Below are 16,441 nucleotides of genomic sequence, written 5' to 3' on the forward strand. Positions count from 1 at the left end.
TCATTAGGCCCTTCTTGGCCAGATGCCTGTTTCTTCCTGATCCTACCTTTTCCAGGCAGTTTAGTTTGTGGTTGTTTTTTTTTTATTCAGCCATTACATGCATAGAAGAAGTCAATGACTTTTTTTTATTAAAAACCAAAATTTTAGTTTCCAGTTTTGGCAAGAGGTACGTAGAGGGTGGAGATTTCATGTTGTGAAGGATTTCCGTACATCACACTTGTTTTGATTTCAGTCCAAAATGTAGCTCGCCATGAAAGAAGATGCTAAACGGCGTCGTTCGGGATTAATTGCGTAGTTTCGTTTTGACTGGCACGCTTTAACATGTCAGTTCTTTTCTGACACAAAACTGAAACTCGGACATCAAAACAAGCCAAAACTTTTCATTTTGTGAACACCGTGTATGTGAGCATTTCCTCTCACCCCTCCCGGACAACATGATTTGAAAAAATGGTTCTATTGAAGTTTTTTTGTCTGCTCTGTTATTACAGTATAGACTAGCCTCAGGTGATCTGGGTTAATTCCTGGCCTTGAGCAAGATGCCCTCCAGCTTCATCTCAATCCTACCACTGACACTTTTCAAGGGTTCTTCACCCTTGAACATGCTGTACATTTACATGGGAGAAGGGTGTATTTTCTCAATGCATCATTATTCTAAGTCAAAGAATAAATGTGCACATGATGGGTAGTACTATTAGCATTTTTACCTTTATTATAACTCTACCACCATCATCATTATTGCCGCACTATTACTGGATCAAGTGGCTCCTTTTTATATTTCCCATTCATGTTAGTAAAAGATGTGTGGGAAAGGAATTTGAGGTTATTATTTTGTTCTCAGGAGTATATGCACAGAGGCATGGTTTTTAGATCAGGATATGAACAATCAAGCTAGAACAGACCCCTGGCAAAGAGGAGAAGCATAAAGCAACCAAACGGGTAATAGCTGATGTCTGGCCATTTGGGGGCAAAATGACCCATCCGTAGAGCAATTTTCAAATTACAATAATTCCCCCTTCCCCCTCCTTTGCTCTTTAATACAGAACTGTTTAGTTTGCCAGATTTTCTTTGGAGCATCTCTCGCCTTTCTGGAAGACTCCTATCTGAAAGGGATATTTCTTTCATAAAACTCGCTCTTTTCTTTTTTGGTCATGTGGGGAGATAAGAGATCAGAATTTGCAAGGAAATTATACTGGTTTAACAAATGGAGCATCATGATGACTTTGCTGAAATGAATGTGTGGAATACATTTAAATATGATTTGATTTGGTACTTTAGGAAACACTTCCCCAAAACACTGTGCTCTCGAGCGGTCCGTGGGTTGGAAAAAGAGGAGCATAGAGTCTTCAGCTGATATACTAGGTGGCCTAAGAAAGAGGCCTGTACAACCCCGTTGAATTCAGCATGGTCCCATGAGTTTTCACGGGGTGAACTGTACCAGAATGAAGTGCTTTAGGGTGGCTGTGAATCTCAAAGGAGCTTGATTGTAATTTTATATGCAAAAGTTAACCAGGAGGCATTAACATCCACTTACAATTAGTGTTTTTAATGGTTTCTTTCTGTGCGACTTAGGTACCAAATACCATATTCAAACATGCATTAAAATGGATTCATGAGGGCCTCTACTTAAGAAACCCAGGTTCATCTGCTTTTACTTGCATTGTTGAGAGAACCTGAAAAAATGAGTTTGACCGTAAACCCCCCATAATATAAAATACACAGAGCTATGGAATTACTTCTGGAAAGACAACTGCTGAAGCTGAAAGAAATACCAGCATATGAGAGCCTCTAATATGTGTATTATTTTGTTTTTCTACATACAGAACAATTATAGAAGGACAACAGCATTACAGAGCTGTTCTGGGCAGGTTGTCTGCGGACAAGCGGGTGTGCGTGCGCACACGCATGAACACACACCCTCTCTGATCCAATGCAAAGTCATTTACACAAGCCCATTAATACCATGCTTAAATGTCTGTTCTAAAAGTTTTCTGCTCCACTATTTCTCTCATTATCCTGAGAGAGCCTAACCAGCTACCAGATGGCAATTCGTTACTTCAAGAGACACATGCCAGAAAGCTGAAATAACCATCCAATTATCTTGAAGTGGCTGCGGTGACAAAGTTTACTTTAGAGATGATTGCAGCAGACCTTGGGCCCTCTTAGTGAAGACTATCAGGTGGAGTTGCTAAACTACTTACCTCTGTGCTATGAAGTACAGCGCATAGGAAAAAGCTCTAAGTATAATGTCCCTGAGAGTTGCAAGGCATTTTCACAGATGGATAAAATGCATGAAAAGATACTCCAGGTAGAGTGAAACATCTCAGCTCAAATATATGGACCTGCAATCAATTGGATGACTTAATTGTTGACAACATGCTGCCTTCCATGTCTGAAGAATGGCTAGACTCTTTCCTCCAAAAGCATCTCAGGACACAGAGGGAGAGAGAAGTTCATTGCCTTATGCCTATCCTGGTTTTTAGTGGCAGATCAGGGTTTTTATATATATATATATATATATATATATATAAATAGAGGAGGAGGAGGTGAGGCGGGTGGATATACATGAAGAGTCCACTTGACCTATCTATCTATCTAGCTATAGATAGGGGTTTAGAGGGGTTATATATATATATAAACCCAGATAGATAGATAGATAGATAGATAGATAGATAGATAGATAGATAGATAGATAGATAGATAGATAGATAGATAGATAGATAGATAGGGGTTTATATATATATATATGGGTCAAGTGGCATCTTCATGTATATCCACCCCCACCTCCCCACCTTCTTGATGCTTAAACTCGATTCATGCGTTCACTTAAGAGCTGGCAACTTTTATAACTAACAGGGCAAAGAATACAGTGTAGGCTGAGCTACTCCAGTCAGCCACTGCCTGTGCGCTCTGGTTCCTATGTCTTAGTCATCCATTTGAATTCAGTGGGATGGTTTCCTTGACTAAGGACTGCAGGACTGGAATGGTATTAACTTGTATCAATGGATGGTAAAGGAAGCAAACAAAACACAAAAACCGAACAGTACAAAAAGTCTGAATATAAAAATAAAAGCACATCGTAAGTCAAGTCCCTTCCACATCCTCACTTAAAAAGCACCACCAACCCTGAAGATTTTTCTTAAAAATAATTGTTTTAAAACATACATACACATTCTTTGGTTCTTTTATTTGCTTTTTTGGTTTCTGAGCCTGCAAGGTGCATTTCCTTCATTGTTATTCTCCTCTGCAACCTATAGCTAGAAATCTTACTTTTCTAAGAAATGCAGATGGAGTTTCCTATACTCAGATGCTCCAGGATCTGAGTCTTTAAGAAAAACAGGAGATACCATAAAGAGCCTAGACAAAAATTGAGATCTGACAACTCTGGAACCTTGCAAAAAGCCGAGGCTGTACTATGATGTTAGACATCGGGGACCAACAGGATACTAAAAATCTATCACTGTACAGTATTTTCAATCTTTTAAGTTCCTGGAAATACAGGGCAATGGGTGATTATCATACAGTCATAGAATCCATAGAGTATTAGGGTTGGAAGGGACCTCAGAAGGTCACATCTAGTCCAACCCCATGCTCCAAGCAGGACCAGCCCCAACTACATCATCCCAGGCAGGACTTTGTCTAGCTGAGTCTTAAAAAGCTCCAAGGTTGGAGACTCCACAACATACAAGCTCACAGCCAAATAAGCATGCCCAGAGGAATCTCAATACCTGGGGGCAATTGTATATTCTAGCAGGAAACAGTGAACTTGGATTTGTACTTACCAGGTTACCATGTGGCTAATAAGTAATACCAAGGAAGCTGCTAGGAATATGGATTGTTCCCTTTTTTTAAGATATTAACCTTTTGTTCCCTTTTTTTAAGATTGTAACCTTTTTTTATGATGTATTTTAGGTTCAAAACATTGCAGAGGAAATAATATTGTGCTTTATGGATATTGGTTGGTCATGACTCAATACTATTAGTATACCTGATGCCATGTCCAAATCACAAGCTTACCATGCCTGGCAGGGGTGCCCTCCAAGATGCCATGCCCTTTCATAGACATTACTACACAAGCTACAAACAATGTAGTGGCAGCTGAGCAGAATGGGGGAACTGGAGGGGAGGGTGGGGCAATTAGCTTGCAGGCAGGCTAATTGGTGCTGTTACTCAGCTAAGCTAATTGGCTTGCCCATTCAGACTTGGTTACACTGCTTGTAGTTGGAGGAACAGCGCATGCACCCCCCACCCCCACACACACTCTAATGTGGTACATCCAAGAGCAACACTTCCAAGCACAGTTGGTTTGTGATCTGGACACGACCCAAGAGAGAGCTCAGCAGCAGATCCTGAACAAGATTCAGCATTGCTAAAATAATCAGGGTGAAGTCCCAGGAGACTATAGTTAAAGTCCTTGGAGGTTTTCAAGGCCTGGCTTGACCAAGCCTCGGCTGGGATGATGTAGTTGGGGCTGGTCCTGCTGTGAGCAGGGGTTGGACTAGATGTGACCTCCTGAGGTCCCTTCCAGCCCTCACTTTCTATGATAAAGCAGGCAGACAAATGTGTGGGTGCCTAAATATGGCAGTGGGCCTCTGACCGTGAGTGGGACAACCCCTGCACAGCACCTGCAATTCATTGGGACCAGAAGGCTGGATTTTACCTGCCTTCTCCAGCTAAATCTCTCCAAACTTGCGTGAGCATCTTTTGAGAGTTAAAGTGAGCTAACCTTCCTGCGGTGCCTTTCATCCCGGAGCACTTCACAGACCAATTTGCATACTGCAATCACAATCACTGGGAAAAAAAAGCAGTTCTTCTGGAGGACTGAATGTAGTCCTAGGAGCAGTCACGTATAGCTGGTTTCTCATTGATTAAGTTTCTCTTTCAAAGGACAAAGAAACTCTCAGGAAAGCCTGCTTGTCTCTCTTTGTCTCCAGAAACTGAGGCCAGATGAAACAAAATATAGGCAAGAAACAGCAAAGTTCCCAAACCATTTAGGGTATACATCTGGATAGTACCAAGCAGCAATATGCAGAAATACCTAAGCCAGTCGTGCATGTTGTAGCTCAGTATACGCTGCGTCAGTGTAATACTGTCTGGGCTCATAAGCCCTGGTTATCAGCAATGCTAATTGCTGAGGTATGCCCAGGTGTGCAGTTGTGTTGCTGATTCAGGTGCCTCTACATTGCATTGCCCTGTGTTTTGTTGTTTCCAGTACACGGGACAGCAAAGTCAAAGCTAGCATTGCATTATGCCACCCATAAGGCCATGTATCTGAAGCAGAGGCAGAAATGTTCTAATGGGATTTCCAGAAACAACCAGACTTTAACCCCTGGGAAGATCAAAGCCCTTGAAAATCCCTCCAGATACCTAAAGAACTTTTATAAAGCCACAAAGGATAGATTATTAAGTAAAAAAAATCTACTTTTTAAATAAATGGGCTATTGGATCACACACTATCTTTGCTTTCCAGGTTGATGGAAATCTATACCTCTGTGCACAGTGCTTTACAGTCATACCAGGAAATAAATGCATGAAGCTCAGTAGCAAAAAACCCCTCATACCTAAAGACTGTGGGGTGGGGCACAAATAAATCCAGGCTTCCTACCACTTCCCTCTACAACTTCATTGAAAAGCTTCTGGGCAGTCAGTAAAACCTCTGGGCAAACTCTATTAACAAATGGCAGATGGATACGTTCTTCTTTCAAAGAAGGAAGAAAGATTTATCCTTTGCCATCTCCTGGTATCAAAGCCGCTGCAGGCACATCAAACGGTTTTCATATTGCATGCAAGTTCAGAGTCCTCACCCCCAGACAACTCATGCACAGCCAATACTTTATTAACCACAAATACTGCATTTGAGCTTTCCGATCCAACCTATGGGATTAAGTCCTGGTTTTATTTCTGCGAATGGTTGTAGTTAGATCAGGTAGCAGTCAGTGTGCCCTCAACAGAAAGGAAAAGTAAGGCTCAGGTTCTCACTTCATAACATTGCAAATGGGCTGGAGGAGGAGAGGTGTTGGGAGACAGACTTGGGTGGGTTGGGTGTGTGTGTGGGTGTGATTTAGCTTTTATCTAGGTTAAGGATGAATGAAAAAAAATCCTGAGTTTTCTTCTTATTGGAAAACTGTAACCCCACAAGCTATAGCACATGATCATTAGGTTTTTTTTAATTGTTTCCTGTCCTCTGAAACATTGGCTATTTTGCAAATGAGTAATCGTTGCAAAGGAGGAGCCGATTCCCCTCCACACACACCTCCCAACTTAGAGCAGCGTCCCTACAAAAATTCAGTTGAAAGAACAAATGGTTTCTTTCTTACAATGAGAGAAGGGAAGAATCTCGAAACAGCAAATCTAGTATCTTTTTTCCATTGACACCCAAGTCCTGCCGGCAGCGGTGTTTCATTCCTCAAGGTGTGGGCAGTAAGACAGACTAGAGGAAACCATGTAAACCCCATGTAACATTCGTATACATGGAGCAGAGGGAAGTAGGAACCCAAGGATGTGTTGATGCTTCTCCAGACATTGTGGGAAGGGATTCCTAGGCAGTTGGATCAGGCATCTAGTGTAGGATCCTCCTAATCATGCAAAACCATAGTTATGTTGGCTATTATTTATTTCCCCGGTTTACAAAGTATATGGACAATTTTCAAGACAAACAATGCAGGGCTTTTGTCTTTCGTTACTGCTGTCTCCGGCTTGTTCCAAGGGATGACAGTCTTCTCCTTCTGCTCTCGTCCCTCCCAGCCCCCACAACAAATATACCTGGGGGCAATTATATATCTATATCTATAGATATAGATTTTTAATAATCCTACCGCTCAGTCCCAGACGAGGGGTTTCAACCATTTGTGTTGATTTCTTACAAGGAATCTGCTTCAGTCTACGCAGGGGCCTGCACTCTCTCTCTCTCTCTTTTCTTTAGCTGTACTTGGCTTCGGGTAGCTGATAGTCAGCTTCAACCCTGATCTGACTTGAAAGAGAGTGGATTCTTTCCTGCAACCCCAATGGCATTGACTTCTGCCTGTGCCCAGCCACGAAGAACAAAATGTATTTTAAAACAAAAGCGAGACTCATCTTCTGGGAAGAACTTTCCTCTTCCCCCACACTGCTGCAAAGGTATCATCAAAAGCAGCTACTCCCAAAGTCTGAAATGACCCTGAATCATGCTGGGTTTGTCTCTCTAGTTCCAGAGGTATTCCAGAGACCACATCTAACTAGCAGTACCTTAAATAAATTGTTCATTACTTGTAGCTTTATGAAGCACATCAGGAATTCCTGCAAAAGACTTGGACAAAGGGAGCAAGTTAATACAGTTAAGGTAAAAAAAAACCCAAAACCCCACAGAGAGCAGGATTATCAACCCAGTTCTGGCCTCTTGCTGATGGGTAAAAGGGACAGAGAGGCTTAAGGGAGCTCTATAAAGAAAAGATTGCTCTGGTGCAGGCACTGTGGAAGATGGCAGGCATGTACTTGCCTTGCGTGTACACATGATGGGGGTTTAGTCCTTCGGGGTTGCATTCTGTGCTCCCTAAATCGAAACGGTGGGTTTTAGTTTTCCATCACTGTATACACATGATGGTCCTGGTGGCCGCAGGTGCCTGTTGAAGGCAGAAGCGGTGAGAGGCCCGATCCCTTTTTTCAGCGGAGCCTGATTGCCTCTCCCACGGCTGGGGGGCGAGCTGACCGATTAATGGCTGCAACGTTGCAAACTAAACTACAGCGGGGTGTGGTTTAGTCCGTGATGATGCAAACTCCTTTAAATCCCCCCCCAAACTCACATGTGTGTAAAATGTGACATCGTTCAGGCAGACACAGGGAAATTTTTGTCACGTGTGCATGGTAATATCGTCATGTGTACAAGCACCCCTTAAGACTATATTCTGAGGACCTATTAACATAGGAGTATTTAGGAAGCAGAAGCAAGTTAGAGAAGGACCAAAGCAGCCAGCATTTTAGATATCCCAGGCAGAGTCTGTGGGGCGTGCTGGCACAACCCAGACAGCCTACTAAGTCATGGGAGTGGAGGGGAAGGGTGTCCAAGGCCAGGAAGGCATGAAGATACCTTCAAGCCAGTTTAGCCCGTTTACCCAGTTTAGCCCAACCTGAGGTCACACACCCATTCCCTGTGGAGTCTCTTCAGTTCTGCATCCTCACTCTACACCAGCACAGTCTGTCTCAAAGGGACATTAACACTGTGGGTTGGTATCCCTGACAAAATCCAATATAAAGTAGGGCTTGTTTTCATTATAAGCCAGTGCATTCAATGAGGTAGGGTAGACAATTTTTTTTTGACTACCTAAAGCAAAGAATTTCTATGGTCAGATAAAGGCTTTTACCAATATTGGCTTAAATCCTATTTTCATTGAAATCGTCCCTTATAAAAGGCCACAATATACCAGGCATCTCTGTCGACGTGAAAGGAGAGTGAGGGAGTTGGGGGAGAAGCTTATTGCTGTTCTGATGCACAAGCACACTGTGACTGGATGCAACTTTGGTTGCTCTGAGATTGTAATTTCTATTTAACAGATGGGAAAATGAAGTCCTTTATGTGCCATGCATTTTTTTTTTCAACCCAGAATTATACTTTGGGCAGATAGATGGTGGAAGCTGACAGTTCAGTCAGATTCAAAAATCTGTTGGGCAAATTCTTGGAGGAAAGGGGCATCGGTAGCTGTTGAGCACAAGATTTAGGGGTCCAGCCTCTTGACTCAAAACTTCCTACACCTTAAATGACTGCAAATATGAAAGGAACAGTGGAAAAACCCCTGATCATCCCCCGTTTGTTCTCCCTTTCAGCATCCACTCTGCCACTGCGTAACACAGGATACTGGGCAAAACTGGACCTGTGGTCTGACCCAGCAAATCGCGGTTCTTATGTTCTCAGAGCAAGCAGCTTTCTTCCGCCTCATCTTCAACCTCGGCTAGTTTGCCTGATTAGCAATGCAAAGCTGATTGTTTTTTTCTGACTTAAAATAAAGCAGGGGCTAGGGAAAAAGCTCAGTAGTAGCTATCAGATAAAGGCATAACCAGGCTGACCTTTGGGAACATCAAACTTTCCAATAGTTTGTAGAAAGTGAAACGCTCAACAAGTATGTCTCCAGCTCTACTGAAGATATCCTTAGTCGTAAGAAAAGGGAATTCTAGGGGCAATAGATACTAGCATTGCTACAAAGCAGTTAATAAAGCTAATTGTAAGTAGAGCTCAAACAGCTTGGTTTGTTATCCAAGAACCTACAAGCCATGACTAATTACCCATTAACTTCCACTGAAAAGCCTTATGTTCCTTAGAGATTTGGGGTTTCCAAAGAAAAGATTAACACTAGCCTTGTTTAATAGCTAAGACAAAGCATTGCTTGTGCTCTTGCCCTGCGCTCGCTGTTCAGCAGAGAAGCCCACACAGCGCTTTTCCACAGGGCTCAGTGGCCGCTACACTTCTCATTCTTGCCTTAGCACTGTGCATCTGCAAGGTCTCCACGTTTTCGGGAACTCCCGGTGAGATAACAGCCCTCCGCCATCAGATGCCGCATGAGCATCAGCAAACGAATCCATAGCAAATATTCTGTGCGCGACACGGAAACAAGTTTATTCTTGAAATGTTTCATCTCTTTTTTTTTTTTTTAACACTGAAAAAAAGCCATTTAAAATATGTGCCCTGGCTCTGAAAATAGAAGGAAAAATAGACAATAGGTTTGACTTGGTTGTTAATTACAAATATTTTATGAATATCCTGTATTCTGTAGGGGAAAAATGGGGGGTGATTGATTAGCTTAGTAGCAGCTAAAAGCCCATGGCATGTCCCCCTGATAGTAGCTATAAAAAAATTAGCAGAAGTTAATACTAGCATGTTTTTTTCATTCATCTGTACATTGAATATTATTCCAAACCCTGGTTGCATTGCTTTAATGCAGTGTTGTATACCAGCCTTTTAGATCCCAGTGTAGTTTGGGAACAGCAGCAGTGCTACACTTTAACTTTTGCCATATACTTTTAATTATCAGCTGTCCACCGCACCTCTTCCTCAGAAGCAAATAGAAGAGAACGGGAATCTCCGGGAAATCAAATTACAAAACATTGAAAAGGTCAGTGTAATATAATTTCCTATTAAAGGGGAGGTATTACCTATCTCTACAGCTTGTTCTTGTGACAAAGCTTATAACGAGGAAGGCAAATGGCAGTGCCTAAATAAGTTTTGGTAAGGGGAAAACCTAGTACAAACTTAAACCTGTTCTCCTGATGGCCAAATGTAAATCATGCTGGAAAACCTAGGAACATTAGCTTATTTTGCCTATACCTTGAAGGCAATTTTATCTCTATGCTTGGTTCTCCAGCACTTTGCCCAGTATAGTTATATCTATCTTAAGCATTGGTGAGCCCATCACTTTCCATAGGAAAGTCTGTTCTGATGGGCTTTATTGTTAGGCAATCTCTCCTCTGGCAAAAGCTCTGTGCACGAGTTAAACAGAAGATAAGTTTATTTTGTACACCCATGTGCAAGCAAAGGTCAAGTGGAGAGTTTGATTTAAAGTGAAGTCTGTGGTTTTTCTTGTTAAGGGGACTACCTAGAAACGTTATCCAAGATGCACACAGTAACCTTTGTTTTTTGCTGAACAACAGGAATGTAGTTTAATGGTGGCTATTCTTCATTTTCATATTATGCTTGCTTTTGCTCAACTAACATTGGTGTAGCTAAGAAGAGAAACTAGGGAGGCCACAAAACATTTTGGACAGGCAATAACTAAAGATCTGACGTCACATCCAGTCACTTATTTCAAGTGAGTTAGCACCATTCAGGCCCTAACTACATTAAATATTATCCATATACACACTTGTTTCAGGGGGATGGTTTAAAATAGGGTTTATTCATCGGTTTATTTGAACCTGGTTTATTTGAACACAAGCCCTGATTTATGTGGACCTGGATTCTTATTGCATGGGCTCTACACCTCATTACTTTCCTCTCAGCTCCTGATCTTAGGGGAAATAGTGCCATTGATGAGATATTTCTACAAATAGGCTGTGGAACCTGCTCCAACATCTGCATCTGTAAAGCTAGCAATTAAATAGGATTTTGATTAGAACGGGTTGAAACTTGGAATTTCAATCTTATTTTTCAATCTGTTTTTCACTAGAGTCTGCCAGGAGTCTAGGTACAGTAGTGCACATAGTCTTAAAGAGTCCCATCAATTGAAATACCCTCCATTGCAGCATATTTGCTGCTCCCAGAGCTCTTCCTTAGTTCCTGGCATCAACCATCTCTTCCCCGTGGCTTCTTCACTTCGTCTTTCCACCAGGGACTTGCTAGGCTTTCCAGACTTGTTACTTCTCTCACCTGAGCTGGTCAGACAGGCCCCTCAGGGGCTCTCCCTAGCTCTGCTCAGGTTTTTGACTCTAGCTCTGTAGCTTAGAGAAGCCCCTCCATCAACCCCATAGCTGCTCCTGGCCCTCAAACTTTAGCTCTCCGGAATATGAGGCAACCCCCTTTATGTCTCTCCTGCCTCTGATCTACCCTAATTTTCTAGCTTCTCAGCATCAGGAAATCAATAAGCCAATCAATCCTTCAGCTGATCTTTCTAGGTTCAGCCTCCCCAGTTGAGGAGGACCCACAGGTAATCTTCTTGGCAGCTCTCCCAAGACGCCAGCCAGCTGTTCTTTGTCGGAAACCTCAACAGAGATCTCAGTGCCAGCTCCCAACTAGCTACCTCCTCCAGAGAGCTCAAGTAGATGTCTAACTCTTCTTGTTTCCTCTTGTTACTTGTCTCAGGTGGCATCCCATCCTCCTAATGAGGGCCAGGTGAGATGAATCATAGAAGCATAGTAAGTTAGGGTAGAAGGGACCTCAGGAGGTCACCTCTAGTCCAACCAACTCCCTGCTCAAAGCAAGAACATCCCCAACTACATCATCCCAGCCAAACTCCTTCTTGATAAGGGGATGGGAACCTGATTTACTTAAAGGGGCCAGCAACCCTGTGATGTGCCTAAATTTTGTCATACAGGAAACTTTTAAAAACGTACATCTTAATACACTAGTTTATGATTTAAAAAAATAACCCTCCTCACCAGTTCATCTCCACCTCTTAATTCCCTAGCTCATCTCATTTTCTACATTACCAACTGTTTAGCTTTTTGTTTAGCAGGGTCTGTCTTCTCTTTCATGCATTATGTAGTAGAAGGCATATTCTCCCTGGTAAATAGATGATGTACCACCAACAGCACCTATCTTAGTCAGTCTTAAAGGGTCTCTTTATTCTGCTGTTCCATCTGGACATTTTCCTTGTAAGACCAACATGGGATAAAAATCCCCAAACCCCATAGAGTTCAAACAAAAGAGGGAGGTATAATGTGTATAATAATACAAATCACATGGTGCTTTAAAGTGTAGCAGAGTGTATAGGAGAAGTATAGATTTCTATAAAAAAGGAAAGTTTTTAAAGTTAAGAATGTCATTCAAAATCTGCAGCTGAAATTATTTAATTGACCTGATTTTGCTGTTAAGCAAAAGGAAAAACAAGACTAATGTATTAATATGAGCCTGGAGAATGAAATACCATTAAGTCAGGTATGAATGGTTCATATGAATAATAGACTGTAATTGCAAGCATATTTAATTTCTTTAATATTGAATTACAAAAGCTTCAGGGAGACATGGTACAGTAGGCATAAAATAAGAGATACACAAAGCTGATTGTTCTTCAAACCAAAGGGTGAGGAATGGTTTAAATGCTGATTCTAATCTCCCGGGGAAAAACTGGAAACACAGCAACCAGAGTTTTTGTAACTGCAGTGGAATTGCAGTCATTTGGCTTTTTTTCCCCCCCTAAATAATAGTGCAATTGAAACAGAGTTCTGCTTTATCGTCTCTTTTCTCTACTCTACCAGATACAAACATACATGCCACCCCAGACTGACATTGCACGATGAGTCCTTAGCACAGTGAGTCTCAGCTGGGCGGCTGTGAGGTCCATTGACATGCGCCACAACATGAGCACTGCTAGGTATGCAACACCACATATGATTTACAAGGTAAACCCAGAGATTTCAAAGAAGAATCCACAGCATCAAATGCAGCCTGGTTCTTTGCAAGACAAGAATTGCTCTATTCTTTTTTTTTTTTTTTTAATAAAAAAAAAAGACTAAAAGGAGGCATTTCCCACTATTATTAGTGAAGGCAGCCGCACTAGAAAGTTGCTTATACATCTTCAGACAACACATTCAAAATTAGCTCCGATCAAATCTTCTCACACACGTCATGCTGCCACTTTATGGTAGGCAGTGGCAAGCATCCACTCCTGTGAGTTGTTATTCATTGTGGTTAACAAGGGCTAACTTTTTAATTAATAAAATGCAGCTGATGTGATAGACCCGTTTCTTATACAAAAGTAAAAGGTGGATGAACCAGGTAATGAACTTGTAATGAAACATGAGTCTTTGTGTTGACTCTGAAGCGAGCACAAGTTAAAGTAGTGGTTTTAAAACAAGACTGGAAGTAGGTAAGCTGAGCCTACAATGAAACCTCTCTAGCTATGGGCTTTACTTGGTACACAGATGAGTCATTTCCCAATCTTGCATGCATTGTCCATGGTGAAAAATGAACTAATCAGGCTCAGAAAGCCCACACCAGGTCTGAATGTTTTAGACACTATGGATTCCTATTTGAAATCTCTGGGCTTATCTTGTGAATAATGCATAGGTATTTGCCCACCTAACCGTGCTAATATTGTGCAGCACCCTAAATGGATCTAATTTACAGTACAGTAGCAAGGAAATTGCAGCACCTTTTCTCTGTGAAGCCCAGACTTTTGGATAAAAAGAGCCTAGAATATTTTTAAAGGCTTCTAAATTCTCGAGGAAAACAGTCTCAGACTTTCTGAAGAAGATAAAACTGCCAGACAAAGCACAAGAGACTAGTTTGCAGTCATACTATTTTGTATGCACTGTTACAAATAAATTGGTTTTTGAAATGGGGTGCTACTAAATTCAGAAAAGTGATAGAAGGGAGCCTTGAGTCTAAGAAAGGTTGAGCAGAAACCTGCCAAATTCTTTTCATTATGGCACAGCCTCATTGCAGATAATTGGGTCGATATTCTGAAGTTTTCAAGGGGATATTTGTCTATGCAAGGCTTCATTAACCATTTTTGCCTTCAGTTAATGGATTAGTCCCACCACTGGGCCGAGAGTTAGAGATGTGCTAGAAAAATGAGAGTTGATCATATTTTGATATGTATTAACCAGCAAAAAGAGGAGCCCCAGGGGTTGTTTTGCCGAACACTAATCTAGAAAAAAAATATTGGCTTGCTCTCTACAACGTGCTTCACACTGTCCAGTCTTGTTCACTGAACACATCAGTAAAATACAATTGATTGCTAGACTCACTCGCTTGTCCAGTCCCACTTAAAAAATGATTTTAAAGTTGTTATGGAGCAAAAGGCTGTTTACATCCAGATCATAAAGCAGTAGCGCTAGCCAGGTTTGTATACCTAGCTGAGGACAGCATCTTGTTTCCTTCTCTCATTTTAACTAAAGTATATGTAGGGCTTGCAGAAGATAATAGGCTGAGAGCTTGAGATGGATCTGATTAATGGCAGGTCAAGCAGACAAAGGGCAGCTACTGACAAACCGTATAAACTTCCTTGTGCTGTGCTGTTTTCATCTCCTTTGTCCTTGCTCTAGTGGGAGCACGTCTGTGGTCAGGAGGATAATCTTTAGGGGTGTGCAAAGCAGGCCATATTTGATCCAGATTCTGCCTGAAACAGGGACAGTAATTCAACTTGTTGATTTGGATCACTGTCCCTTTTCGATTCGGCTGAATCCAAATCTGAAGATTCGATGCTGATTCAGAGAATCAGCAATTTGGACACAGGCACAGCTTTAAATGGTTTTCCTACATACGTCAAGGTACCAGGCATGGCTTGTGATTGCTGCAATGCTGGGGCACGTGGAGCATCCTGCAGGAGTGCAGGGGGCCCTCCACGTGCTTGTGATGAACCTGGAATTGGACCAGAAGTACTTCCGATCCACTTCTGGGTCTGCCGGGGAGTGCACCAGGGGGCTGCCCTGCACCCTCCCGGCTCGGCAATCAGCTGCAGGAGGACCCCGGGTGCCCCCCCAGACCCAGGAGACACCAGTCACTGAGCCGGGGGGGCACCCCTGCACGCTCCCTGGCGGACCTGGAAGTGGACCAGAAGTGATCCTGGTCCACTTCCAGGTCTGCTGCCGAGCATGCTGGGGACCCCCCGTGCTTCTGTGGCACGCTCCGTCCGCCCCAGCATCACAGCATTCACAAGCCCCTGCTACCTAGAGGTATGTAGAAAAAGCATTTAGAGCTGTTTCTATGCAGGAATCTTTGAATATTTCCGAATCTCTCCAAATCAGTTTGGAGCGTTCCGATTCAATTTGGAGAGATTAAAGGGTCCTCTGATTCGATTCAGATTTGGAGATTTGACCACTGAATCGGGCCAAATCTCTGCCAAATTGAATCAGGAACCAAAGCTTTGCACAGCCCTAATAATCTTAGTCAATTAACGCAAAAGGTGACTGTAGTGTTGTTTGGAGGTTTTGGATACCTGTTTGCTTATCAGTGGACTGAGGCTGACTCTCCACCTTAGGAAGACCAATAAATAACTCTCAGATTATTAGGAATATATGATTTATTGCAGATTCTTTTTGAAAGTTCCCAGACTCATAATATTGCTAGAGGTGGGGCTGGAGATCTTTAGGTTTAATCAGACATGTCCAGGTTTATTTCCTCCTGATCTGGGAGCATATGTGCAGGTGTGGGGATTTGGGGGTGGTCTCTGACACAAGTTACAGCAGCCCAGTGTCATCTATATTCAGGTGCCCAAAGGAGCCCTTCTACCACCTGGAGAACATCCGTGCAAGGGCATTGCAGTTTAGCCCTCTTTGTTTTATACCATAAAGACTTCCCAATGCAGAACATCCCTGAGTAGCTGCCTAAACCTGGCAATTGAGCTACCCAGCATAAAGTGGACAGGTGGGGACAAACATCTGCACCACTGGATGCACCTGATTTTCTATTACTAGCATCCTCCACTACAGTAGAGCCAAGAGCCTAAAGATGAGAGTCCATTTCCCATTACCAATCCCCCATGCAATCAAGACTTTCATTCCCTAGCTAGCTATCAGTCTACATGCCTGGGTATTTTAATTGTCCAAGCAAATTACAGATCTTTTTTGGGGAGTCTAACCAGAATTTTCACTTATACATTAAGATGTACAGAAGCAGTGGAATTACTTTATATACGAGCGCTTCCCATTCTGATTTCATTGCAACTTGAATTACATTTTTGAAAGCTGTGCCTTTTTTTAAATTGCTCCTTAGAATAAATAATTAATTATAATAATAATTAAACTAAGACTAGTAAGTGTGGGCTTCCCCCAAGGTTTCGGCAGTTTTATTTTAATTAAGACCAAGGACTGTATTTGAATA

At 42.2% G+C, this 16,441-nt stretch overlaps 1 long non-coding RNA gene across 1 annotated transcript in view; it reads left to right on the plus strand.

The window, feature by feature from the left end:
* The window catches only part of LOC132251104 (uncharacterized), a 151,150-nt gene that overhangs the window by 97,184 nt on the left and 37,525 nt on the right, over positions 1 to 16,441 (plus strand). The window contains exon 3 of the long non-coding RNA XR_009462892.1: positions 9,996 to 10,076. This is a non-coding gene — a long non-coding RNA (uncharacterized LOC132251104). The remainder of the gene's footprint in view (positions 1 to 9,995; positions 10,077 to 16,441) is intronic.

The sequence above is a fragment of the Alligator mississippiensis genome, chromosome 6, assembly GCF_030867095.1.
Source record: "Alligator mississippiensis isolate rAllMis1 chromosome 6, rAllMis1, whole genome shotgun sequence".
NCBI lineage: Eukaryota > Metazoa > Chordata > Crocodylia > Alligatoridae > Alligator > Alligator mississippiensis.